Source organism: Scyliorhinus canicula, chromosome 5, assembly GCF_902713615.1.
Source record: "Scyliorhinus canicula chromosome 5, sScyCan1.1, whole genome shotgun sequence".
In the NCBI taxonomy this organism is placed as follows: domain Eukaryota; kingdom Metazoa; phylum Chordata; class Chondrichthyes; order Carcharhiniformes; family Scyliorhinidae; genus Scyliorhinus; species Scyliorhinus canicula.
In genome coordinates, this window is record NC_052150.1 from 84077458 (window position 1) to 84096003 (window position 18546).

Consider the following 18546-nt stretch of genomic DNA (forward strand, 5'->3'; position numbering starts at 1 on the left):
AAATTTGTCCTACCAAAATGAATCACCTCGCACTTATCAGGGTTAAACTCCATCTGCCATTTTGTGGCCCAGCTCTGCATCCTATCAATGTCTCTTTGCAGCCTACAACAGCCCTCCACCTCATCCACTACTCCACTAATCTTGGTGTCACCAGCAAATTTACTGACCCACCCATCAGCCCCCTCCTCCAAGTCATTGATAAAAATCACAACTAGCAGAGGACCCCGCACTGATCCCTGTGGTACACCACTGGTAACTGGTCTCCAGTCTGAAAATTTTCCAGCAAATTTACTGACCATTCCTTCAGCTCCCTCCTCCAAGTCATTGATAAAAATCACAACTAGCAGAGGACCCAGCACTGATCCCTGTGGTACACCGCTGGTAACTGGTCTCCAGTCTGAAAATTTTCCATCCACCACCAACCTCTGTCTTCTATGTGCTAGCCTGTTACATATCCAATTGGCCAAATTTCCCTCTATCCCACACCTCCTTACTTTCTTCATGAGCCGACCATGGGGAACCTTATCAAATGCCTTACTAAAATCCATGTATACAACATCAACTGCACTACCTTCATCTACACACTTAGTTACCTCCTCAAAGAATTCAATCAAATTTGTGAGGCAAGACTTACCCTTCACAAATCCGTGTTGACTATCCCGGATTAAGCTGCAGCTTTCCAAATGGTCATAAATCCTATCCTTCAGGACCTTTTCCATTAACTTACCGACCACCGTAGTAAGACTAACTGACCTATAATTGCCAGGGTCATTCCTATTCCCTTTCTTGAACAGAGGAACAACATTCGCCACTCTCCAGTCCTCTGCCACTATCCCCGTGGACAGTGAGGACCCAAAGAGCAAAGCCAAAGGCTCTGCAATCTCATCCCTTGCCTTTTAAAGAATCCTTGGATATATCCCATCTGGGCCTGGTGACTTGTCGACCCTCAGGTTTTTCAAAATTGCTAATACATCCTTCCTCAGAACATCTACCTCCTACAGCCTATCCTCCTGTATCACACTCGCATCCTCAAAAACATGGCCCCACTCCTTGGTGAACACTGAAGAAAAGTATTCATTCAACGCCTCTCCTATTTCTTCTGACTCCATGCACAAGTTCCCACTACTGTCCTTGGCCGGCCCTAACCTCACCCTGGTCATTCTTTTATTTCTCACATAAGAGTAAAAAACCTTGGGGTTTTCCTTGATCCGACCCGCCAAGGACTTCTCATGCCCCCTCCTACCTCTCCTAAGCCCTTTTTTTTAGCTCATTCCTTGCTACCTTGTAACCCTCAAGCAACCCAACTGAACCTTGTTTTCTCATAATTACATACTCTTCCTTTTTCCTCTTGACAAGACATTCAACCTCTTTTGTGAACCATGGTTCCCTCACACGGCCATTTCCTCCCTGCCTGACAGGGACAGACCTATCAAGGACAAGCAGTATTTGTTCCTTGAACAAGCTCCACTTTTCATTTGTGCCTTTCCCTGACAGTTTCTGTTCCCATCTTATGCTCCCTAATTCTTGCCTAACCGCATCATAATTACCCCTCCCCCAATTATAAACCTTGCCCTGCCGTATGGCCCTATCCCTCTCCATTGCAATAGTGAAAGACACCGAATTGTGGTCACTATCTCCAAAGTGCTCTCCCACAAACAAATCTAACACTTGGCCAGGTTCATTACCCAGTACCAAATCCAATGTGCCTGCCCCCTCTTGTCGGCCTATCCACATATTGTGTCAGGAAACCCTCCTGCACACACTGTACAAATACTGCCCCATCCGAACTGTTCGACCTATAGAGGTTCCAATCAATATTTCGAAAGTTAAAGTCACCCATGACAACTACCCTGAGACTTCCACATCTATCCATAATTTGTTTTGCAATTTCTTCCTCCACATCTCAATTACTATTTGGGAGCCTATAGAAAACTCCTAACAATGTGACCGCTCCTTTCCTATTTCTAACTTCGGACCATGTTACCTCAGTAGGCAGATCCCCTTCGAACTGCCTTTCTGCAGCCGTTAAACTATCCTTGATTAACAATGCCACTCCTCCACCTCTTTTACCACCTTCCCTACATTTACTGAAACATCTCTACCCCGGAACTTCCAACAACCATTCCTGTCCCTGTTCTAACCATGTCTCCGTAATGGCCACAACATCGTAGTCTCAAGTACCAAGCCACGCTCCAAGTTCACCTACCTTATTCCGGATGCTCCTTGCATTGAAGTAGACACACTTCAACCCACCTTTCTGTCTGCCGGTACACTTCTGCGACCTTGATACCCTCCTCAGTACCTCACTACTCTCAACACTGGCTTCTGGACTACAGCTCGTTTTCCCAGCCCCCTGACAAATTAGTTTAAACCCCCCGAAGAGCCGTAACGAATCTCCTGATTAAAGGAACATAATTCCTCGAGGACACATAATGGCAAGAGGAAGCCCAGAAAAGGAGACTGAGAAAAGAATACCAGCGATCTAGAGTCCAAGGACCGATCCCACCTCCTGGAAACAACTGCCAAGTGTGCAGTCGAAGTTGTGGTTCTCGAGTCGGGCTAATCAACCATGCCAGAACCCAGGACCAGTGACACAGAGTTTCATAGATGGACAATCATACTCGTTAGCAAGTGATTGCCGAAGAAGGAGTATGTATTGTCATTAAGTAGTTGCTAAAGTGCCTCATATCAGGGGAAAAGAAGAAGATCAATAGGTCTACCACAAACATGGCAGGCTAAACAAGCACTGTAAGTGGCCTCAAACCGTTATCCATTAATATCCATGCCACCCTATCTGCAGATCCAGATAGAGCTACTTCATTACAAATCTTTGACAATGCTTCACAGATGACCATCACTCACAAAGCATGAAATTAGTTGTGTGAAATTATCAGACAAGGACATCTGAAATGGGTCACTTTAGCTCGCTAAGATTTAAGTCCTCTCCCAAATGAGCCCGGACATCATGATCCCAATTGGACATGTAATGGACAATTTTAATACTTAATATTGAATAACTGCTTAATAGTGTGATTAACTAAAGCTGCAGGCGTTTGTGTGTGTGTGCAAGGTTAGAGAGATAGAGAGAAAAAAACTGTCTGAAGGTCGAGAAAGTAAAGTTAGGAGAAAAACAACTCCTTATATGGAATGGAGATTTACTTGTATCTTTTGAATATATAAAGACTGAAGGTTGAGGCGCTCGGCGCGCTTTCCTCTCTCTCCTGTAGAGAGATGAGGGTGTCCTCTGCAGAGCTAAGAAATAAACTAAACTTGCTCTTATTCATGACTGATTGTTTCTGAGTTTTCCTTTTTCCCACCACAGTTCTTGGCGACGAAGGATGGGATCCCGTGCTTGAGATAGACACTGGGAGATTCCGTGGAGGCGTTAGCGCTGACGCCTTGAGGGCTTTTCACCTCATCTCAAATGCTTCAATTGGCCATCAGCGTGAGAGGACCAGGAATTACTGTGTCACCTCAGCACCGGGATCCGGACTGAAATCTGTGGTAAGGAACTGCTCTATTATTAATTATAGACAGCGGTGAACAGTCTCACAGTGACGGGTGGATTTAGACTTGGATCTATCAAACAGGTTGGACCTGTAAAAATACCTAAACGATAGGTATTGGTTTGCTGGTTTAGAAAAACCAAGCCACCTAAGCGGATGCGCTTACGTGCGGGAGCCTCCGGAGGAAAATCAAGTCACAAGGGATAAGGTCGCTGTGAGTCTGGGTCACAAGTAAGAGACTGGTCATGGGTAATAGCAATGGGAAAAAAACAAACAAATGCTGCAAGTTTAAATAGCCCTAATATACGATACATGGTTACTAATTATGGACAAGACTCGGTGAGTCAAGTTAAAAATGGGGGTGAAGGAGTGTGGTTTTCCTGAAGGAGGAAGTTTTAGTTTAAGACAATTGGAATTATTATAAACTCAGTTAGAACAGAGGGCAAAAGAAAGTGGAAAGAAAAGCAAAAGGAAAAGAGAAACAATAAATTGGGCGGCTTATGGTATGTGGAAAACAGAGGCAAAAATAAGAAATAGACGATCACAGGCGAAACCCAAAGAAACTGCAAATAAAACCAACTCTCTTCAGTGTGTTAAGTCTATTTCAGGTCACCCCATTCCGGATGATCCCGACCTGGATGGCTGCCTCCCGCGCCCAATGGCTCCTCCACAAGTGGCCCCCACGAATCCAGGCCAACAGTCGCGACCGAGCCCTCCACCATATAGTGAACCCCCTCGGGGAACGCCTGAGACGTCCATGGGAACTCTACCATCAGGAGCTGACCGTCACCCCCTTTGCCCAGATATCAGTACCATGACTACATCTGACTCCCCAGTAGCTCACCATACCCGGAGTAAGGTGTCGTGCAGACCTAAATCTGCCCTTCCAGATGCACCAGAACCGTTTAATTATTACAAAGGCGACGAAGAAAGGGAAGGAGACAGTAAATTTCTCGGCAGTGTCCTCAATGCTCCAATGATAGAGGTGGCGGGCCCGGAAGGACAACCGATACTTGTCCACAGACCGTGGACAAAGAAAGACATTGAATGTGCCTATGAACAACTCCCGGATCCCAGAGAAGCGGGAGGCCAGAAATTTGCAGGCGAGGTACGCAAGTTCTGCCTCGAGTTTCGCCCCACGTCTCATGAGATGCGGCGATTATTGGGGAGGAAATTGGGCGCAGACATCTCCAAGATCTGATACAATTGGCCAGATGATAATGTACGAGCTCGCCAAGTTCAACCAGACCATGCAGATAATGTGCCTTATAACGCCTTTGTTACAGGTCTGGTGGACGCCTGTCAAACTGCCTTTCCGGGAAGAATGGACATGACACAAATTGCCATGTGTAAGCAGCGTGATGGTGAAACTGTGTCCCAGTACCTGACCCGGCTTACAGAAGTCCATAACGCTCATAGTGGACTTACACCACCAGCTGACATGAATATAGCTGAAGTGACTCCGTATGAGGCACATCTGCGGAACAGTTTTATAAATGGATTAAGTGAGGACATCGCTAAGAAGGTGAAAAATACATGTATTACATGGGACACAGGGAAACTCAACTTAATCGAACAACACGCCATACACGCTGAAAAGCTACTGACACAAGAAAAGGCGAAGCGGAACAAAAGGAGGGAGGATCAGAGTCACCAAGCACAGCTAACTATGATGCAGATGGTGACACAGGTTGCAGAAGGTCAGCAACGAGGAAGAGGTAGAGGACGGACAAGAGGAAGAGGCAGGGGAGGTCGAGGACGAGGACGCGGTAAGACGGATGGGTGTTTCACATGCGGAAGCAAGGACCACTGGGCAAGAGACTGCCCAACAAAGAGACAAGAACGGCCAAGAGACGATGATGACAATGGTAATTGACAAAGGGGAGGAGAGGACGATGGAGGTATGCCTGAAGGAAAGGGTGAGTCCAAAACCTTGATGCTTTGCAATGAAGAACCGCTTAAGCTAACCTCTTGTACTAACGTTCTTGAAAACTTTACACAGACTATGGAGAGTGTGATGCACGAATCCAAGGAGTTAAATTTGACGCCAGACCTCTGATGTATATTTTTGAATGGAGATTGACTCCAGCGCATAAGTTCAGTAAACCGAGCACTCATGGGAGAAGCACGCGAATGCGTTAACTCTATTAACACTGACTTTATGTCCAAGGAGAATCTGCACTGCACCGCACACATTCACTTGGGGGGACCAGATAATCGATATGAGAATGAATGGCTCGGGAAGTTGCAAAAGTCTGAGGTGCTGCTGATAAGGGAGTTATATTGGGATGAGCATAGGTGCGCTGCAAATATAGACCTGTCTAGAATATGTCTGAGATCAGGAGTACCACACCCTTTACAATAGAAGGGTCACACCCCCATGTATCGTTAGCGAAAGTGATCAATAGACAATTGAAAGATTTGTCCTTAAAAATCTCAAAGTCAATGATTGGACACTGCTTTCAGACAGAACTGTGTGGTTCAGTACAAGTATGCGAGCTTATAAAAAGAATTTTAACTGGCTATCTCAGGCAGAGAGAGTGGTGGAAATAGTCCCCGCCTCGGACCAGAGCCATAGGGGAACAACCTGGAGTTTTGTACAAATTACTGCCGATGACCCGCAACTGCAGATAGTTCTGGGGAAACTTTGGGCAAAGGGAAAACATGATGTGGGTCTAATACGCGATTGTGAGCCCGTAAAGATTACACCAAAGTCTGATTATAGACCATGCAGAACACAATATCCGCTAAAACCCGAAGCGGTAGAAGGGATCAGCCCCGTATTCAATTCACTATTGAAGGCGGGAGTCATAGTACCCTGCGAAAACTCACCAGTGCATACACCGATTTTCCCTGTAAAAGAAGCGACTCTCCCAGGAGAACCTGAGGGATGGAGGTTTGTACAGGACTTGCAGGCAGTCAATGATGCTGTTATGGCCAGAGCCCCTAATGTTCCGAATCCATATAACTTTGTTGGTACCACATGCAGTCTCACTACTTCTCCTAGAGCAAAAAACAGCTCATATGTCTGCGGCATGGTGGTTAAGATATAACACGGTCCTGCTGGAAATGCCAAACATTACAGTGAAAAGGTGTACCATACTTAACCCCACCACTCTTCTTCCCACAGCAGGTGATGGGGAACCACATGATTGTGTTGCTCTAACTAACGAAGTTTGTAGCCCGCGACTTGACTTCCAGGATACCCCCCTACAAAATCCCGACATGGAACTGTTTGTGGATGGGTCTGCGTTCAGAGATCGAGAAGCGGGCCAGAACTGTGTGGGGTATGCCATAGTCACATCACACAACATACTAAAAGCAGAGCCACTTCCTACACACCTCTCCGCACAAGCTGCAGAACTGATAGCCCTAACAGAAGCATGTAAACTTGCAGAAGGCATGTCCATTACTATCTACACAGACAGTAGATATGCCTTTGGGGTGACTCATGATTTCGGAACCTTGTGGAAACATAGGGGATTCTTAACATCAACAGGCAAACCAATCACGCACCATGGGCTGATTTCTGATCTCTTGGACGCAGTCCTCTTACTTAAGTGTATTGCAGTCTGTAAGTGTGACGCACATACAGGGAAAACCGATCCAGTCTCACAGGGAAATGCAAGGGCGGATGCGGCAGCGAAAGCAGCAGCTTGAAAACCTATCAGTGATAATGTAAACATGCCAATGCTAACAGTTCCTATCCCAACAGCGGACATACAAGACCTGCAAACACAAGCCTCACGGGAAGAAAAGAAAGAATGGTCAAAGGCAGGGGGTAAGGTAAAAGAAGGGGTATGGTACGGCCCCAATGATAAGCCATGTCTACCGAGAGCGCTATTTCCTCATTATGCTAAGTTGACACACGGCAAGGACCATGTGTCAAAAGGAGGGATGTTCAAGAGTATCGCTGCACATTGGTACACCAGAGGCTTTACTAGTTACTCCCAGAAATTTTGTGAGCGATATGTTATTTGTGCTACCAATAATGTGGGGAGAGGAATAAAGATAAGCCCAGGGGCGCACCCAGAACCACTGAGACCCTTCGAGCATATTCAAATGGACTTTATTGAGTTAACCCCAAGTGAAGGGAAGAAATACTGCCTAGTAATGGTTGACATGTTCTCTAAGTGGGTAGAGGTGTTCCCTACAGCCAAACAAGATGCTAGTGCAGTAACCAAGGCCCTGGTAACTGAAATTATTCCACGATGGGGCATCCCAGAGAAAATCAGCAGTGATAATGGCACGCCATTTGTAAACCAGGCTCTTAAGCAGGTAGGAGAATACCTAGGCATTGATCTAAGGCAACACTGTGCATACCATCCAGCGAGTGGAGGAACGGTAGAAAGGGAAAATGCCACTCTGAAAAATAAGCTAGCAAAGTGTTACGATGAAATGGGAATACCATGGACGAAAGCCCTGCCCGTAGTACTAATGTACATGAGGACTAGGGTCAGAGGTAGAGCCAATTTAAGTCCATTTGAAATATTATTCGGCAGACCACCCAACACTGGAATTGGGCCAAAACCCATCGCGAGGACCCTGACTAGCCATTGTGATGATGAAATGTTACGTTACTGTACAAAACTCTCTGCGATTTTATCTCAGGTGCAAGCTCAAGTGAAGGAAGCCCTGCCATGACCGGCTGAGGGGAAGTTGCACGACCTGCAGCCAGGTGACTGGGTAGTGGTGAAAGACTTCAGGAGGAAGAGCTGGAGAGCTAGACGGTGGCTGGGACCATTCCAGGTGCTCCTTGTGACGCAGACAGCGATAAAGGTAGCAGAAAGAGCAACGTGGATTCACGCTAGTCATTGTAAGCGGGTGCCAGAGCCCCAGCTCACACCGGACAAGTCAACATGAAAGGGGTAATGTCGCTTATCATGATGCTTATGCTGGAACTGGTAATGGGAAAAGCGTATTGGGCTGGAGAGGTTACAGTGACATTAACCAGAGGAGAGACAGGCACATTTACGTGTGACCCGTGGCCCTATGACTCTAAATACTTACGAGATGATAAGTACTTATGCTGAGACCCCTGTGGCCCATACAACTGTAACCTGGTGGTGGCGACCACGGCGAAAGGACTCCCCAGAACTGGACCATGCATCTGCCAATGCCTACAGAAAGCAGCTATAGCAAACCTGTCCCGCAGTTACCGGATGTTGAAACTATCTGACCCAACAGCAGCAAGGGAACAAGTTGACTTAGAGGAGGCAAACCAGTGGATACCTCCATTCGAGAATGAACTGTCAATAGACTAATCTTCTGTATCATATAGCTATAATGAATACCTGATGTATGTTCTTTCAGCAAAATTTGTTTAACAATAAGGGAATGTAGATACTGCTTAGGTGACTGGCTGCGATTAAAATTTTGATAGATGTTGTTATTAGGATGACAAAAAGGAGGGAATTGTAATGGACAATTTTAATACTTAATATTGAATACCTGCTTAATAGTGTGATTAACTAAAGCTGCAGGTGTTTGTGTGTGTGTGTGTGTGTAAGGTTAGAGAGATAGAGAGAAAAACTGATATCCCAGCTGTCTGAAGGTCAAGAAAGTAAAGTTAGGAGAAAAACAACTCCTTATATGGAATGGAGATTTACTTGTATCTTTTGAATGAATAAAGACTGAAGGTTGAGGCGCTCGGCGCGCTTTCCTCTCTCTCCTATAGAGAGATGAGGGTGTCCTCTGCAGAGCTAAGAAATAAACTAAACTTGCTCTTATTCATGACTGATTGTTTCTGAGTTTTCCTTTTCCCCACCACAGTTCTTGGCGACGAAGGATGGGATCCCGTGCTTGAGATAGACACTAGGAGATTCCGGGGAGGCATTAGCGCTGAGTTTTCCTTTTTCCCACCACAGACAACAAACTCAACTTAGTTTCTTACTCATGCATGCTCTCCGACTGATTAAGACACCTTTTTGTAAATTGTTCTGCTACTTGAAGCAAACATTTCCTTATCTCGCCAAATCATTTGGCCAAATACTTACAGCAACAAGAAAAATAATGAAAAGCAAATAAATTACAGTTTTGCTTTAATTTCAACTAGGACAGTTTCCCTCGTAGTTCAGGAAGTTAAGTAGCAAAAACATATTATTAAGAATCTATAATGTATTAAAGTTTTTGTCTGTTTAGATTTCCTGTATTAGTTTTTCCATTCTAAATTGTTATGGCTACATTTAAAATGGAAAATTGCCAACATAACCAGTCAGTCTATCATTACCAGTGGTGGCACGTAGTGCCCCAGTTTTGTTACTCCCAGTTCCTCAGCATATACTGTAGGGAAACCTTTACACTCCAACCAATTCCACTTCTCAAATTACCCTACTTCTTCTGCTGACCTAAAAATAATAAAATAAAATCCAAAGTCTGGTATCAGAAAAGGACAGGATTAACTTAAAATGAAGAGTGAATTACATCTAAGTGCCCTAACCTAATTATCCCTTTTCCCTGTACCTCACCTCACTTAAAGATTACATTTGGTCTTTTTTTTTTTAAATAATTTTTATTCAAATTTTCCAACAACAAATTTTATCCCAACAATAAAAAGAGAAAGACAAAAACCCCTCCTCCTCCAATACAAAACAATAAATTAACAACAAGAAAGAGTAATAAACATAGAACCATAAGAACAAACCCCCATAACGAACCCAAAATCCCACCCCCCCCCCCCCCCCCCCCCCCCCCCCACCCCCCCCGGGTTCCGGGGTTGCTGCTGAAATTGACCACCCTCTAATGCTCCGCCAGGAAATCAAGAAAAGGCTGCCACCGCCGGAAGAACCCTTGCACCGACCCCCTCAGGGCAAACTTCACCCTCTCCAGTTTAATGAACCCGGCCATGTCATTGATCCAGGATTCCGGGCTCAGGGGCTTCGCATCCTTCCACTGCAAAAGGATCCTTCGCCGGGCTACTAGGGATGCAAAGGCCAGAATACCGGCCTCTCTCGCCTCCTGCACTCCCGGCTCCGATGCTACCACCCTGGACCAACCACCCTGGACACGGTCCCCGCCACCCCCTTCCAGAAACCCTCCAACGCCGGACACGCCCAGAACATGTGAGTGTGATTCGCTGGGCTCCCCAAACACCTGCCACACCTGTCCTCTCCCCCAAAGAACCGGCTCAGCCTGGTCCCAGTCATATGTGCCCTATGCAGCACCTTTAGCTGAATTAGACTAAGACGTGCGCAAGAAGAGGAGGAATTCACCTTCCCCAGGGCATCTGCCCACGTCCCCTCTTCAATCTCCTCCCCCAACTCCTCCTCCCACTTCGCTTTCAGCTCCTCCACCGAGGCCTCCTCCCCCTCCTGCATCACCTGATAAATTGCAGAGATCCTCCCCTCGCCGATCCACGTCCCCGAGAGCACCCTGTCCTGAACCCCCCTTGGCGGCAACAGTGGAAACTCTGCTACCTGCCGCATAACAAACGCCCTAATCTGCATGGACCTAAAGGAATTCCCTGTGGGTAGACCCCACTTCCCCTCCAACTCCTCTAAGGTCGCAAACTTCCCGTCAAGGAAGAGGTCCCCCATCCGCCTGATACCTGCCCTGTGCCAACTCAAAAACCCCCCATCATTCCTCCCTGGTACAAACCGGTGGTTTCCCCGTATCGGGGACCAAACCGAGGCCTCCACTTCCCCCCTATGCCTCCTCCACTGCCCCCAGATTTTGAGGGTAGCCACCACTACCGGACTCGAAGAGTACCTTGCCGGGGGGAGAGGCAACGGGGCCGTCACCTGCACCTCTAAACTCGTGCCCACACAGGACGCCGCCTCCATCCTCTTCCATGCGGCTCCCTCCCCCTCCATCACCCACCTACGAATCATTGCCACGTTCGCAGCCCAGTAATACCCACACAGGTTGGGCAGTGCCAATCCACCCACCTCCCTGCCTCGCTCCAAGAATACCCTCCTCACCCTCGGGGTCTTCTGCGCCCACACGAACCCCGTAATGTTCCTGTTAACCTTCCTAAAGAAAGCCTTCGGAATCATAATGGGTAAACACTGGAAGAGAAACAAAAACCTCGGGAGCACCGTCATCTTAACCGACTGGACCCTGTCAACTCGGGAAAGTGGCAACACATCCCACCTCCTGAACTCCTCCTCCATCTGCTCCACCAGCCTCGTGAAGTTTAACCTTTGCAGGGCCCCCCAGCTCCTGGCTTTCTGGACTCCCAGGTATCTGAAGCTCCTCTCTGCCCTTTTCTGCAGAAGCTCCCCTATCTCTTTCTCCTGGTCCCCCATATGCACCACAAACAGCTCACTTTTCCCTACATTGAGCTTATAGCCAGAGAAGTCTTCGAACTCCCCCAGAATCCTCATCACCTCTGGCATCCCCCCTCCCCGCCGGATCCGCAATGTACAGCAGTCAATCGTCCGCGTACAGCGACAGCCGGTGCTCCTCCCCCCCTGCACGATCCCCCTCCAGTTCCTCGATTCCCTCAGTGCCATGGCCAGGGGTTCAATCGCCAACGCGAAGAGCAGGGGAGACAAGGGGCACCCCTGCCTCATCCCCCGGGATAGCCGAAAGCCCTCCGACCTCCTACCATTCGTCACCACGCTCGCCACCGGAGCATTATACAACAGCCTCACCCACCTAAAGAATCCCTCACCAAACCCAAATCTCCTCAACACCTCCCACAGGTAGCTCCACTCCACCCTGTCAAAAGCTTTCTCCGCATCCATCGATGCCACTATTTCCGCCTCCCCGTCCACCGCCGACATCATTATGTCATTAAGAAGCCGCCGCACATTGACATTCAGCTGCCTCCCCTTCACAAAACCCGTTTGGTCCTCGTGAATGACCTGCGGGACCACATCCTCCACCCTCCTGGCCAGTACCTTGGCCAGCAGCTTTGCGTCCACGTTGAGGAGCGAGATCGGCCTGTAAGATCCACACTGGAGGGGGTCCTTATCCCGCTTCAAGATCAAATAAATTAATGCTCTGGACATCCCTTGCCTCATTCAGGGTCCGCACAAACAGCGGGCCGAGCAGGTCTGAAAACTTCTTGTAAAATTCCACCGGGAACCCGTCAGGCCCCCGTGCCTTCCCTGACTGCATACTCCCAGCTCTTCCAGCTCGATTGGGGCCCCCAGACCCTCCGCCCGCTCCTCCCCCACTCTCGGGAACTCCAGCTTGTCCAAGAAGATGTCCATCCCACCCTCCTCCCCAGGGGGCACCGACCAGTACAGCTCCTCATAAAAGGACCTGAACACCCCGTTAATGCCCCTTGCACCCCTACATCTCTAACTCCCCCTATCTCCCTCGCTGCCTCCCGCTACCGGAGCATCCAACTTGCCTTCTCCCCATACTCATATACCGCCCCCTGCGCCCTCCTCCACTGCACCTCCGCTTTCCGGGTGGTCAATATGTCAAATTCCGCTTGGAGACTACGACACTTCCTCAAAAGCCCTTCTTCCGGGACCTCCGCGTACCTCCTGTCCACCCTTACCATTTCTTCCACCAACCTCTCTCCCTCTCATTTTTCTCCCCCCTCTCCCTGTGTGCACTAATAGAAATCAGCTCCCCTCTGACCACCGCCTTCAACGCCTCCCAGACCACCCCCACCTGCACCTCCCCATTGTCATTAGCTTCCAAATACCCCTCTATACACCTACGGACCCGCCCACATACCTCCTCATCCGACAGCAGCCCCACGTCTAACCTCCACAGCGGGCGTTGTTCCTTCCCCACCCCCAGCTCCAGGTCCACCCAATGCGGAGCGTGGTCTGATATGGCTATCGCCGAGTACTCCGCCCCTACCACCCTCGGGATCAGCGCCCTGCTGAAGACAAAAAAGTCAATCCAGGAGTAAGCCTTATGGACGTGGGAGAAAAACGAGAACTCCGTACCTCCTGGCCTCATAGACCTCCAAGGGTCCACCCCTCCCATCTGGTCCATAAACCCCCTCAACACTGTGGCCGCCGCTGGCCTCTTACCGGTCCTGGAACTCGAGCGATCCAGGGCCGGGTCCAGCACTGTATTAAAATCTCCTCCCAATATCAAGCCCCCCGTCTCCAGGTCTGGAATCCAGCTCAGCATGCGGCGCATGAAGCCTGCATCGTCCCAATTTGGGGCGTACACATTAACCAGCACCCCTGAAACCCCGCCCCCCGACCTAAAATGTGGGAAAGGGGCGCGCGACCCAACGGGCCTGCAAAACAGCTCTCCAACCCTCCACCAAAAAAAGGCACCAAAAGAAACAATCAAAAAGCCCCAAAAAGAGAAAAAACAAAAAAGGGACCAACAAAGACGTACCAGGAAGAACAAAGCCCCCGGACAACACACATCCGTCCCCAACCCCCGCTCAGTCCTCAGTTCGAGTTCAGCTTCTCTGCCTGGACGAAGGCCCAGGCATCTTCCGGGGAATCAAAGTAGAGCTGGCGATCTTTATAAGTGACCCAGAGGCATGCCGACTGTAGCAGGCCAAACTTCACCCCTTTCTTGTGGAGCACTGCCTTCGACCGGTTAAAACCAGCCCTTCTCTTCGCCACCTCTGCGCTCCAGTCCTGATAAATCCGGATCTCTGCATTCTCCCACCTGCTGCTCCTCTCCTTTTTAGCCCATCTCAGCACACACTCACGGTCGACGAAGCGGTGAAAACGGACCAGCACCGCCCTTGGCGGCTCGTTCGGCCTGGGCTTTCTCAGCAACACTCGATGGGCACCCTCCAGCTCCAAGGGCCCTTGGAAGGACCCCGCACCCATTAGCGAGTTCAGCATCAGGGCCACATAGGCCCCCAGGTCCCATCCCTCCAGCCCCTCCTGGAGGCCCAGGATCCGCAAATTCTTCCGCCGTGAGCGGTTCTCCATCTCCTCCATCCTCGCATTTTTTGTGGAGCGCCTCGTGCGATTCCACCTTCACTGCCAGGCCAAGATTTCATCCTCGTTCTCCGAGGCGTTTTGCCGCTTTTTGCGGATCTCTGCACCCTGGGCTGTCTGAGTCGCCATGAGCTTATCCAGTGAGGCCTTAAGTGGTTCCAGCAGCTCAGCTTTCAGCTCTCTGAAGCAGCCCTGAAGCAGCGCTGAAGCAGCTCCTGCTGCTCCTGCACCCACTGCTGCCACGCTGCTGGTTCCCCGCCCGCCGCCATCTTGTTTTTCCTGCCTCGCACCTTTCTTTGCTCCGAAGCAGATTTTTTGACCGCCCCGCTCCTGGTCCAGGCCATCCACCGGCAGATAAACGCAGCAGATGTGTTCCCACACGGGGAAAAGTCCAGCCAGCGCCGCTACGGGCCCTTAAAAGAGCCCAAAAGACCGAAAAAAACGGGAGCCACCGAACGTGCAGCTTAGCTCCACATCACTGCAACCGGAAGTCCAAGATTACATTTGGTCTTGACTCCCTGTGTACAATACCATGGAAGAGCAACTCATGATTTGTTTTCTTTAAGCAAACACTGTGGGGCTGGGTTTCAGTCTTGGTGAATGTTGAGCAGAGTGTGTCAGTTGTCTGCCTGATATAATGGGCAAGATTTCCACTTGTTCTGGTTGGGCCTTGCTACCATTCTGTCAGGAAACTGCTTGAATGTTCTAAGTAGCTTCTAATCATCGGACAAATTCAAAAATCCAGAAAATGCGGAGTCCAGCCTTTCCAAACATGTTAGAGAAGGGGAAGGGGAGATAATTCTAGGAAGGGTTATTTACGGAGGATCAGGCCGCATGGGAATTGATTTTTGTGGAGCTAGGAGGGAGATCAATGGTCCTTCTGACTCCATAATATTTATTTTAAAACTTTAAGTTACCTTTTCCATAGCATTCTGCAAAGGTACTTTTAAGTTAGGCTGCTGAATGCAAATGCCTATGGGTAGAGTGTGAACAATGAATGCCCTATCCATTGGTACCCGAAATTACATCGGTGTCCTATTGAACTCGTAGGATAATAAGGTCTCTACCCTGTTTCAGTAGGTTTCGGACTGCACAAGGCAAAGACCTCATAGCTATAGTTAAAACAAACCGCTAAGTGCTGCATTGTGATTTTCACATGTGGTCCATTCACAGCTGCCGGTAGAGACAAAAATCAAGACCTGTGTGTTATCTAAAAGTGATCTAAAAAAATGTTCATTGCACTCTGATGACTTAGGAGAGCTCTGTTGACTTATTTCATGCCACTACAGAAGAGAGGGAGAATGCCTCAGTCACATTGTATTGGAAATGATCTATGTCTTTAGTATCAACACTGTTTCTGTTCAAATGACGGTAGAGGTGCTGATTAAGATACAGCTAGAAATAATCATATTTTGTTGAGCTTGTTATGTCTGACTGCCGCGTAGCCACTGCTTTTCTGGCAAAAATCTGCTATTGACTACAGCAATGCAATTGAAAATAAACTTACAGCACAAACATTTTGAAAATGTGTAATTTTATTTATTTTGCTGTACGACACCTTCTTTTTCGTCGATCACTCACTAACGAGTATGATTATCCACCTAAGAAACTCCATGTCACTGGTCATGTGTTCTGTTGATCATTGCGTGGCTGATGACCCTCATCCTCGAACTGCATCTCTGATCGCACACTTGGCAGGTGTTTCTGGGAGGTGGGATTGGTCCTTGGACCTGAGATCACTGGTGCTCTTTCCTGGAACTCCTCTTGCGGTCGGGTGTTCTCAAAGAATCGTGCCCCTTCAATGAGGAGGTTCCCCCAAATAGGGGGCTGTATTCTCCCAAAATGGGGCTATGTCCCCACGCCGGCATAAAAGCGCTGGCGTTTCACTCCCCAGTTTCCTGCAAAAAATACAAGGCTATTCACTTACCTGCAGGGGGCTAGCAGAGACCCAATGTGATTCACGCAGCTTTGGCTGCTGATACGGGCCCCCGCACTTCCGGTTCTGAGTCTGCGCATGCACACAGCGGTGGCCTCCACCGGCCGTGCCGAGCGCTATGGCGGATTAAGACCACAGACCAACATGCACAATCTAGGCACCCCCCCGATCTGCCGTTCGCCGCTGCATCGGACAGGCCCGATCGCTGCCCCGGCCGCCCGTAAGGCACTCCCTAGCGTTCAATTCCCTCACCAGGGCGGACGTGGACTGAGTTCACAGCTGCCGTGCGAGTGTCTCAACCAGCCATACCACATTAGTTCCACGCTATCGGGAACTCGGCCAGTCAGGAGCAGAGTATCGCTGGGAGGGCCTCTGGCAATGGCCCCCCAGCCGCGCAGCATAATCCGCGGCCCGGAGAATTGCCAGAGCGGCGCCGGGCACGATTCGGTTGGGAACTTCGATATTCCGCCCCCACGTCAAACGCGATTTTGGAGCGGGGCTGCGGAGAATCCAACCCCGGATCTCCCAAGTGTTGATGTCTATTTTGCATTTCTTGAGGTAAGCCTTTAGGGGTCTTTGAAACACTTTATTTGTCCCTCTCTTGTTCGGGAGCCGTCCTTGAGCTGGGTGAGGAAGATTTGCTTTGGCAGTCGGAACTTTGGCAACCTAAGCGCAGAGCCGGTCCAGCGGAGATGGTTTCAGATGTCCATGGCCTCGATGTTGGTGCTTTTGGTTTCTTTGAGGACTCAGATGTTAGTACGCGTGCCCTCCCAGTTGATTCATCAAATTGATCTCAGACAGCATTGATGGGTACCTCTTCAGGGCCTTGAAGTGGCGTCTATACATAGTGCAAGTTTCTGAACCATATGGAAGAGTTGGGAGGATGACTTGTACACAAGAATCTTGGGATCAGCACAGATATCATGGTTGTTGAAGACACTCGTCCTTCAGCGTTTGAAGGCAGCGCTCAGAGATTAGATACAATGTTGGATCTCCACATCAATGTCACCCTTAAATAAAAGGTGGCTCCCCAGGTAGGGGAACTGTAACATATTTGGGAAGGTTTCTCCATTGACCTTGGTGGAGGGAGAGACCGGATCTTACCCTGGGGTGGGTTGGTGAAGGACTTAGTCTTCTTGAGGTGGAGGCTGAGACTGATTCTTCGGTATGTCACCGCAAAGGCATCAAGCATAACTTGGAGATTCTCTTCTCAGTCAGGTGATGGCGTTGTCATCCACGTACCACGATATCGGTGTTGTTTTCTTCTTGGATTTCAGCCAGTTGAGGTTGACAAGTTTAGCGTCACTTACGGTGGCGGGCATGGTGTGAGTGGTCGAACACATTGCGGCTCCTGATTGAAGGTGTAGAAAAGAGCTCTTTTTACCCAAAAGCTGGAGGAACTTCGATGGAAAAGTTGGAGGAGAAGTCCTGTTGTCTGAGATATGTCCTTGTTTAAGTAGAGGAGGGGAGGTCCGTGGGGAGCCTTCTACACAGAACAAAGAGCTTAGGCTGGGGGAGGGGTGGGGGATCAGTAGGAGGAGGCTTTTAGCAGGAGTTGCCATGCTGTCACGTAATGTTGGTGAACGGAAGTGAGGTGGGGGAGATGGCCGTGAAAGTTAGTCAAGGGGGGAAATGGGTCGGGGGGGGCGAAGGGAGGGAGATGAGATGTGGCATGGCTGGAGAAGAAGTATGGTGAGGACAGAGAAGGGAGCCATCTTGGATGGGGCCAGTGCAAGGCGAAATTAGAAGAGGCAGAGCTGAAAGGAGAGGATGACGGACAATAGAAGGGAATGGAGGCCAAAGCCCTCATTAAAGCTTATAACATGGAACATATGAGGGCTCAATGATCTGGTTTATGAGGGGGTTGCTGGCAGTGATCCCAGATTTAGCCACGTACCAGTTGATCATGAGAGGAGACTTTAACTGTGTTCTAGAGCCAAAGGTGGGCAGGTCGAGTCCCAAGTCAATGGGAAGGATACGGATGGCAAAGGAGCTAGGATGGTTCATTGAAGAGATGGGTATGGTGGCACTTCCTAGGGGGAAAGGGTACTCCGTTTTCTGACATGTTTGCCGGGTATACACCAGATCAACTTCTTTGTGGTGAGCCGTGACGTGTTGGTAGGGCTGTAGGGGGCTGAGTATGTGGGGATAGTACTCTCAGACCATTCGCCCCACTGGTTGGAGATTCAGCTTAGATCGGGATGGGAGCGGAGGCTGGGGTGGTTTGATTCGGGGTTGCTGGCAGACAGAGAGTTTTATGATAAGGTGCGGTCGGTGATTA